The sequence below is a fragment of the Microcebus murinus genome, chromosome X, assembly GCF_040939455.1.
Source record: "Microcebus murinus isolate Inina chromosome X, M.murinus_Inina_mat1.0, whole genome shotgun sequence".
NCBI classification, from domain to species: domain Eukaryota; kingdom Metazoa; phylum Chordata; class Mammalia; order Primates; family Cheirogaleidae; genus Microcebus; species Microcebus murinus.
In genome coordinates, this window is record NC_134136.1 from 61,973,503 (window position 1) to 61,982,815 (window position 9,313).

Consider the following 9,313-nt stretch of genomic DNA (forward strand, 5'->3'; position numbering starts at 1 on the left):
CACCCTCTATATCTCTCCATGTGCCCACTTAAAGGCAAAGAACAACTCCCTTCTACCTGGCAGTGGAAAGAGTAAAAGCATGAAAGGCTTCCTGGAGGAGAGGGCAATTGAAGTGGGCCTAGAAAAACTGGGTGAGCCAGATTTCCAAAATCAGAAATGCCAGGAAACAGGGAATATGGTATGTACAGAGGCCTGGGAAAGAGAACTGGATATGGAGAGATGAGCACAGTTATATAAGCTAAAGTATCAGAAAGGCCTGAGTTATTTAGCTGGGCCTTTAGGTATTGGTTGAGTTTTCCCTTGTAAACCTGGAGCTGAATGTTGGGTTCCTTGTCAATCAATTCAGACCCTCCAATGAAGTTGTTTGTAGGCGGGGCCTTAGACTGGGTGTCCAGGCATCCGTACCACGTGACCAGGTAGATACCATTAAAGTCTGGATTGTCCTGTGGGGCTTCCGTGGACAGTTTCCCGGGGATATGTGGGAATATGGCGGCACCCGCCTTCCGGGATCAGAAAATGTAAGTTTACTTGGTTTTATTTCTTAATTACTGAGTTTTGTGGTGATCCTGATCCAATCGGGTTTATGATGTGTGGTGACATATTTAAGGGATGTGTGTGATGGGCCAATGGATTGTTGACAGGGAAGCTCCCTAGTCACGTCCGGCCCAGTGTTGTGCTTGATGGAACAACGTGATGAGTGTTTGCGATCATTTTGTTTGTTTAAATGTTGGTCATGGGCACCCCTGCTCCCTCTGGATCCTAAGGTTTTGTGGTGTTTTGAATTTAAAAATGAGGAAACGCTGATGTGATCGACGAGCAGCTCTCAGCCGCATCGCGAAAGAAGGCTGTTGGTCCCTGGCCCCTGAGTTTGCCTTTATTTTATACTGTTCTTGGGTAGATATTATCAACACTTATTTCTTTAAAGTTTTTATTTTGCCACCTTTCGCCATTCGGTTTTCATATCTCTGTTGCTTTAGAGGTGACAAGGGTGGAAGTTACCTCCTGAGGGGAGGTTGTGACAGCCGATCCCAGTTAGCTGTCTTTGTGGCCAGTTTAGTCTCTCATTTAACATAATTATATGTTTAATGTAGTCTGTTATGGTTCAAGTTCAGAATTCGTCTCCTTCATATGTTGTGTTCACAAGAGAAAAAAAAGCGTTTTGAATATTTCTACGTGAAATGGGGCAATGGACTTCCAGCTTGTTCACTAAACCCAGGGAATCGTCTGGCCGTGGTCCTTGAACTCTGTTTTGCACTTTTGTATAATGCACTTGTGTATTCAATATTACTGTATTCAGCCAAAAGCACCCCTTAAAATGCTTGGCGGTTTGACACTTTAAGGGTATGGAAAGGAGCACTCGGGTTGGCAAGAGCTTATACCTTTAAGTCCCTGAAGGGAATGAAGCCCCCAGGGATCCTATTTATTGTTTTACTTTCTGGTATACTGACTTGGGTTTTTTTCATGACATTGCAATCATTTAAATTTGGTTAAATTTCTTTTGGCTTTGTTGCATAAATATTTCTCAAATGAGAGTATTTTCAGAGTGCATGTTGTGAGGTGATTCATCTGGCTAAGCAGGTGACGTTTTAAATCACGTGATATGGCTGCCAATCAGCCACTTTCTTTCAGATAAATTGGGCCTGGTTTTGCATTTAATTTTACCTGTTCCTCCTCTTCTCTCATTCAATTGACTCTTGGTCCCAGGGCTCTTCATAAGAGACTTTAAAAGGTTTTGTGTTGATAGAGAGTAAATTAATGTCTGAATGATTGATTGCCTTTTGTTTTCTATCGTAATATCTTCCATGATATAATTAAAAATATTGTAGTGTTGTTATCTCTCTACAAATGTACTTTATGTTTCTGTTCTTGTACCCTCTCTTAGCGGATCCATAAATGTACTTTAAGGAAAATGTTGTTGACCAGGGTGGATTGGTAAATGCAGAACGTCATCAATGGGCCCCGTGCTTGATATTTTATGACAGTGAATTCCCTTAACCATCGTTCATGGCTTTTTTATAGGATTGGGTTTTACTTTGGATAAATGTGTTTTTTAGCATTGTATTAAATTAACTGCGGTCCTGACCCTCATCCGAAGCATGGGTAAACACATTTTCGTTCTTTTAAATGCACAAATAAGAAAAATAACGTTTTCATGGGTTTTGTGCGTCTTGCTTTACGACAGTTCCGGCCTCACGTTGCCGGCTACCTGAAGTTTGACTTGATTTCACCATGAAATTGCTTTAATATCACTGGATTGGTTGAGATTTTAGTCCTTGTGTTATCTTATTTCATCAATGTACCCAAATGAAGCAAGATTTGTGGCATTTTCTAGATCAAACCGTACATATGGACTAAGCTGCCACTTCTTTTATGGCAGTGAATGTCCGGAAGTACTGGTCGCCTGTCACCTCTGCACATTGTTGGCAATTTCAATTCCCACATGAATTGCCTGCTCAATATCATGTTATTTAATCCAATTCTGTCCTGAGGCTTTTGCATAAGTTTCCTTTAAACATAATGGGGAATTTCCCATTTATGAATGAAGAAAGTCACAGATTGAGTGCTTTCAGTAATCTGGGAGTAAATGGCAGTTGCAGATGACGTTGAAAGTTTTGCTTCTGAAGCACAATGATGTATTTAATATACTGTTTTTCTTTAAATGTAGCGTTGGTATCATTTCCAGGTGTTCTTTCATAGAAAAAAAAATGATTCATGTGTTTTTTATATGCCCACAAGGTAAAGAGAAATGAATGGTCAAGGCCTAGCCTGGGGAGGACAAGAATTGGGTGGAATGGGCTACTGCTATTGACTGATTACCCCATGACCTGTGGTTCCCTTTCAACGGAGCAGTGGAGCCTCTGAAAGGCACTATTACCTTGTGTTGTGGCACAGTTCCTGCAATCTCTGAGTTATATTGCCTTTCGTGAATTTGGCCTACCTGGCATGGGCTGAATAATTGTGTACTCAGTCCCCACTAGGTACTTTCAGTAGCTCTTCTTTATAAGGGTAATAGGACGCCCCCTCCAGCGCCCTACCTACATTATGAGCTGCCATGTGTGTGCCCCCAGTGGTGCTAGTCTTGCAGATCTGTACAATTGCCATCTCCTTCAGGACCTGTGGTGGAAAATCTGGGACTGGTCAGCATGGGAGCTTGTACCGTGACTAGTGTGGAACTGGAACTAACTGTCCAGAGCATCCAGCCAGGTAAGAACAACCGTCTCTCGTGTGAGATGACAGGTGTTGGGTAGAGGGCAGCACCAATCTGGTCTCACCTGTACCATCATTTAGGAAGGCATTGAAGCCAATGTCCTGGGTCTCCAAGCAAGGAATTGCCATTGGTGTTAAGGTCTGTCCATGGGTGCTGCTTATTGACGTCATGATTGAGACTCTCCTAGATATTGACATCTTTTTCCAGGCATTAGTGGTGTTCCTCTGCTCACTGTCAGTGTCCCATTACAGCAAGCTTGAATTTATTTGAATGTTATGGTTTCCAAAACCATAACAGAACTTGGCATTTTATCTTCAAAGTCTTGATGTTTTGATCCTATTTGGAATCTTTTGCACTAACATGCAATAGCAGGATGAACTCGAGTGGGTGGTCAAAAGTCAACTCCAGGAATGGAGGGAATGTGGGATGCTGCTCAGATGCCTTTTAACTTCAGGTTCAAAAATCGATCTGAAGGTAATAGAACGCCATCTTTATCTATGCAAAAGGGGAGGCTTGGGACCTGTGGGCCAAGTGTCTGGTGGAGAATGGTAGTCTGTCTGTCTGCCTCCACCATGGAGGGGAGGGCATTTATTTCAGAGGAGACTTGGAGACAGACAGTAACAATCAAAGTAATGCATAAGTCAGTACGCCTTCAAATCTTCACCCATTCTTGCTTCCTGGCCATTTCTTTGCTTTGCAGACATTACTGGGAGCACACCTCATGTCTCATTCACTGTCTCCGGTACCTGAGTCCAAAAGAGGTGCCCAAGGAAGTAGTATCCCATTTCCTGACTCCACATGTTGGAGAAAAACATTAGGGTGCTCCGTTTAACCCCCTCCCTACCACCGCTCCCCTACCCCTGTACAAGCTCTTTAGAGTTTGCTACAATATCATTTAAATGTTTGTGTTGTTTCCCAGGGCCAGCAACCTTCCTCAGGGGCGGAATCTCTCTGGAAACCCGATCTCATCAACCCTGCTGTGAAGAAAGAGGCAACCCAGGACTTCAGGCTTTTCCTTCTCCTGAGCAACTTTCTGTTCTGGCCAACTCAGACACTGCGCATGGAGGCTGCCAGGGCTCAGGCCTCACTACTCATCAGGACTCTTTACCATTTGTCAATGGTGCAGGCTGGAGGGGGCCTGCTAACTGGCAGTGCCAGAGATGTCTCTCTTTCTTGGCCTATGTAAAGTCATTTCTTTTGTGTGTGGTGATTTATTAATTGAAATGTGGGTGAAGACATTTGACAATGTGACAGAGGGAATTAACGTGCTAATTGGAAATATGCACTATCCTAAGATGTTCCTATGGTGACTTTCAAGCTTTAGTCTGAATGGGTCCTTGTGGGTCCTGTAGTTTTCTCTTAGCACACGTTTCGTGGAGAAGGTGGCATCACACAACCTGAAGTTCGCTCACCTTAGGTCAAATTCCACATTTCTTGGGAAAGAGACCCTAAAGTGTCTATCCATTACTCAGTACATTGTCATTCATAAACTTTTGACTTGTCACTGTCATTGGTTAACTTACTTTTAATCCTTGGAAGATGACAGTCATTTTTATTTTCCACCCAATGTAAAATTGAGGCCTGAGATCCATGGAAGAACTTTACCCCAACCCATGTAAGGATGGCTTATTTCTTAGTCAAAAGCCCTTGTGAAACTTGAGGTAACTGTGATGCTTCCTTCCTGTTACACTTAAACATGTTGTGCCTTCTGCCTCTGCAATGTCACCGCCATCTTTGGTCTTCTTGTTTTTTGTGAGTGGGGAAGACTTTGGGGAAGACTGAAATGCGTGCCTTGGTGCATAGGTGCACGAAGTAATAGCATGGAAGCAGCATACTCAAGGTAGAGGATGCCAAAAGGGTGTCTACCTAATTGCTGGAAGTCCCAGGGTTCCAAGTCCTCGATGAAAGAAAAGGTGGACCTCCTCAGAATTTAAGTTGAGACCTGGTTCTCTGGACCTTTCCCAGGAGTTCATTCCTAGGACAGCCTTGTCACTTATCTTTTTCTGGTATGTATTCATTGAGTATCTACTCACTAGTGGTAATGTGCTGTAAATTCTTGGTGTGCAGTATTTCATATCACACTCCAATTTGCCTCAAAGTGCTTTCTCATGCCTGTTTCTTATATGAGTGCTAGGAAGAGCGTGGATTATTTTGGCCACTACAAGGCAAGGCCTTTGACTGAAACTCTGTAGATTATTTAAGTAGAGGGAGAGAGTTGATTTTGCTACTATTTTATGAAAGGATACAACATACATAAGGGCTGATGTGCTCACTTTTCATCTGGTTGTGAAATGACTTTTCAGATTACACAGTTCCTATGTGGTCATGTATAAAGCTGAGCGATTTCAGGAGAATATAATGAAATTTAATCTACTGAAATCTTTATTTGTTCACTTAACTCACTGTGACCATTTTGTATGATTTGCAGTGAGGCTTTTCCCTGACAGTGCCTGTTTTATAGGTTCTGACCCTTGTCAGGACTGTTTATGAAGTAAATTTCTGGTTTCGCACCGAGAAATTTGAAAAAGCCTTTGATACTGTTTGTTACCTTACAGGCACAATGTTAGCCCTGAGAATTGAAGGCCTGGATCTCCCACCTTAAATACCAACTCTTGTCTTCCTGGTGCCTAAGTGTCTATGCTTGAACATAAGGCACAGGCACAGGTGTAGGCATTAGGCATGGAGAACAATGCAACTGATTGTATTTCCTGTAGGACTGGTTCCCTGTTTGGCATGTCCAGTCATGTAACTGGGACAGCACTGGTCGTTTTGAGAAGCACCTTGGGCTACTGGAAATGATGTTGATGGTTGTGGCAATGATGTTGATGGTAGTGGTGATGAATCCAAATGAAATAAGGAGGGCTATCACTGATGGAAAGGTAACTAGAACCAACAATGTGCTCAGTTCATTAGGTTCTCACCTCATCCTCTAAAAACCATGAGTTAAATGTACTATTATTCCCATTTTACAGAGTACATTAATGATTACAGAACCTTGCCATGGTAACAAAGGCAGGATCCTTTAGGAGGAGGAATAAGATCCAGCTTCAGATGGTTCTGAATCCCATGGTGTTATTCACAGGCTGTGAGAACTTTTAAGAATGTTTTTGGTGCATAAAAAATAATAATTACCCCAGGCTCTATCTCCTGTCCATTCTGGTCCATGTGGATATCCAGAGGTCACACTGGGTGTTTTTGTAGCAGTAGAAATATGTGCTGATGTCAATGGTCCTCAAAATCCAGGGCAATTCACCTTCAACTAATAGATTTCATGGCTAAATCCCCAGCCATTTTGATGATCTGTGATTTGATGGGAAGAATTATAGTGCTTCGAGGGTGAGACAGGGGTAGAGACTTCTGTGATCAGGAAAGATGGAATGACACATTGCATATGGTTGCTCTATCGGGGGCCTATTGACTCTAGGTGGTAAAGTGCTGGGAACAGTGGCACTGGGCAGAGCTGCTGGGAAAGGTGGAATCTCAGGGACCCTGGCGGGGATGTTCTCAGAGGCTTTGTGTGTTCGAGGGAGTGTCTCAGGCCCCTTCCCCATGACTGGCACTGCACCAGAAGGTATTGTTGAGTGTTACTTGGGAAAGTCTGGCTCTTGGGCAAAGATGAGACTTTATTAAGGGGGCAGAACTTGGCTTTCCATTATGAATGTGAATTCTGAACTTCCCTGTTAGTTAGTGCTTAGCAATTTCTGGCTCATTAGGTGCACTTCCTTAGCCTATGGCAAAGGGCTTGGAGGAACGTGTTATTATATGGTATCATCATAGATTAATCTGTGGGAGTCTTCTGAGAGGCACCTGTGGTTGTTTCTGGGGGACGTTTCTCCCTTGGATGGCCTCACCACTGAGTCTTTCATGCTGATAGTGAGCTGTGTTCACCAGCAGAGACCAATGAAAGTGGACCTTGCCACTGAGTCTTTCTTGCTAATAGTGGGATGTGTTCATTAGCATACACTTATGAAAATGAACTGCTGTTGCTGGTAGTTCCTCGGAATTTACTTGACCTCTCCTTCTCCTTCCCACTCCATTGGCTCCAAAGCCTTGTGTAAATTCCTACAGGAATGAGACAGCTTCACCAGCAGTATCTGTAGCAAGTAGAATTTTGAATCCAGTGGAGACACAGGTGAGGGCCAGTGGTCAGGCTATGTCCTCCTACGCTAATGTGCTGAACACAAGGGGTTGCACTATGCACAGCAAGGGTGGCCCAAGGGTGGTGAGCACTCCTGTTTCAGAGAGTGGGAATGAAGTTGGCGTTTTGGCCAAGCATTTCTCTATTAGCTTCCTACACTCTTCCGTTGATCATACTCTGCACGTTGGTGGGAAAGAAAATTCACATGTGTTCCGCCACTGAACAGTATATGAAGCTGGTGATGTTGGGATCCTCTTGGATGTCTCCCCTTGAGCCTGGTGTCATGGAACCTTCCGAGTTATGTTAGGTGTCCAGATGGCAGCTTAACCTGTCTTATTGGTCATGCTGAAAGGGGCACATCCCTTTCAGCTAAAGTTGCCACGTTTCCAAGTCTTCTGATGTAAGCTGTCACCACTTTGTGGTCTAACCCATCAGTCACTTTGCTCTTCTCAGAGGGGTGTTTACATAGGCACGAGAAGTGTCCTGAACCCTCAAGACTGTCCTAGACAGCTCAGTGAGGGATTCATGCATCTTGTGTAGTACTACAGCCACTGACGCCGTTAAAGGACAGGAGGGAGGTGCAATGTGAGGAGGGGAGGGCTCCGTGGTGTCCCTATTTCAGGGTATTCCAGGGTCCTAGAAGGAATGTCAGGAGTCTCCTGGGCATGAGGAGAATATAGAGAGTTTGGAGGACATGGGAATTTGGGGTGAATATCGTGATGGGCAATAGCGTTTAAGGAGGCACCTGCCTCCTGTGCCCCTTCCCCTCCCTTGCAGCACGTGTGGTTCGGCATAGCTGGGGAACCACAGACAAGAATGTACCTTCATGGAGGTGATGGGGGAAAATATGTGCCTTGGGAAGTTGATATATTTATGATGGGGGCAGGTCCTTATTTTCCCTTTCCCAGTCATTGGGTGTTTTGGTGTTGTTGACATCTGGGCTGTGTCCCCTCCTCTATTCACTGCCCTAGATGGGTGAAAAATGGCCACAGACGTAGGTGGGGCTTCACTCTCTTACATTGTTGCATAGTGCAACAGGTAGAAGGAGTACTAGGCTGGATGTGCTGTTGCCTTTGTTGGTACTTCTGTATCCTTCCTGGTGCACTGTATTCTCTCATCTCCTTTGTATTCCAGGGTTTTCTCCTGTAACTATAGGGAGCCTTAGGTGCTGCCTGTGCTGTGCATTTGCCTATTTTGCAGTCCCACCCTGATGAGTTTCTGGGTTCAGCTGCTTAAGGTGTCCCCTGTGTACCGAGCTCTCACGCAGTCCAAATATGTTACTGTCAGGTTCTCGTCCATTCTTGATTGTGAATTTGGCAGAGGCATATTTGATTTTTCAAAATGTTTACGAAATTTTAGAGAAGTACATGGAGAACTTCACAGTTGTCAATTTTCTAAGGGATATTCTCTAAGAAAAGGGAAAGGTAAGTTTTCTTTTCTCAACAGGGAGGTGTAAACTTTCATTTCCCTTTTTACTTTGTCACTGGTTCAGGCACCATGACTTATTGTCTGCTATGTCTTCTTAATGCCATTTTTATTGGCAGAGAATGTATTTTACAAACCACCTGTTAAATTATGCTGACTAATTCTCTTTTCTTTTCCTAAGAAATTGTTTGCTGATTTGGTCTTGCATTTTGTAAGGTCCTTGTGTTCTTACAATAAAATGCGTTTCTCCCATGTATATGTTTTATTATTCAAAAGAAGGAAATCATGATCAATGAATCATGTCTCTTCCATGTGCGTCCTACCATGTACAGGGTGAAATATATGAGATCCATACTCTGGGACCTTGAGTTGAGGGGGTTTGTGACAAGGTTAAGGGTTTCCAGGCCAAGACTTAAGTTCTCCCATTGTTACGGTAAGAAAGGTAGTAAGTGATCTGATACCTCCTTATACAAGGTGATCTTAAGAACACAAATCCATATTTGGATATTGTGTGGGTGACAGGAGCATCTCCTGATCACAAA

At 43.6% G+C, this 9,313-nt stretch overlaps 1 long non-coding RNA gene across 1 annotated transcript; it reads left to right on the plus strand.

The window, feature by feature from the left end:
- The first annotated feature begins 455 nt into the window (after positions 1-455).
- Positions 456-9,023, plus strand: LOC142865858 (uncharacterized). Its single transcript, XR_012915948.1, has 2 exons — positions 456-518; positions 3,112-9,023. It is a non-coding gene; the product is annotated as an uncharacterized LOC142865858 (long non-coding RNA).
- The last annotated feature ends 290 nt before the right edge of the window (positions 9,024-9,313 follow it).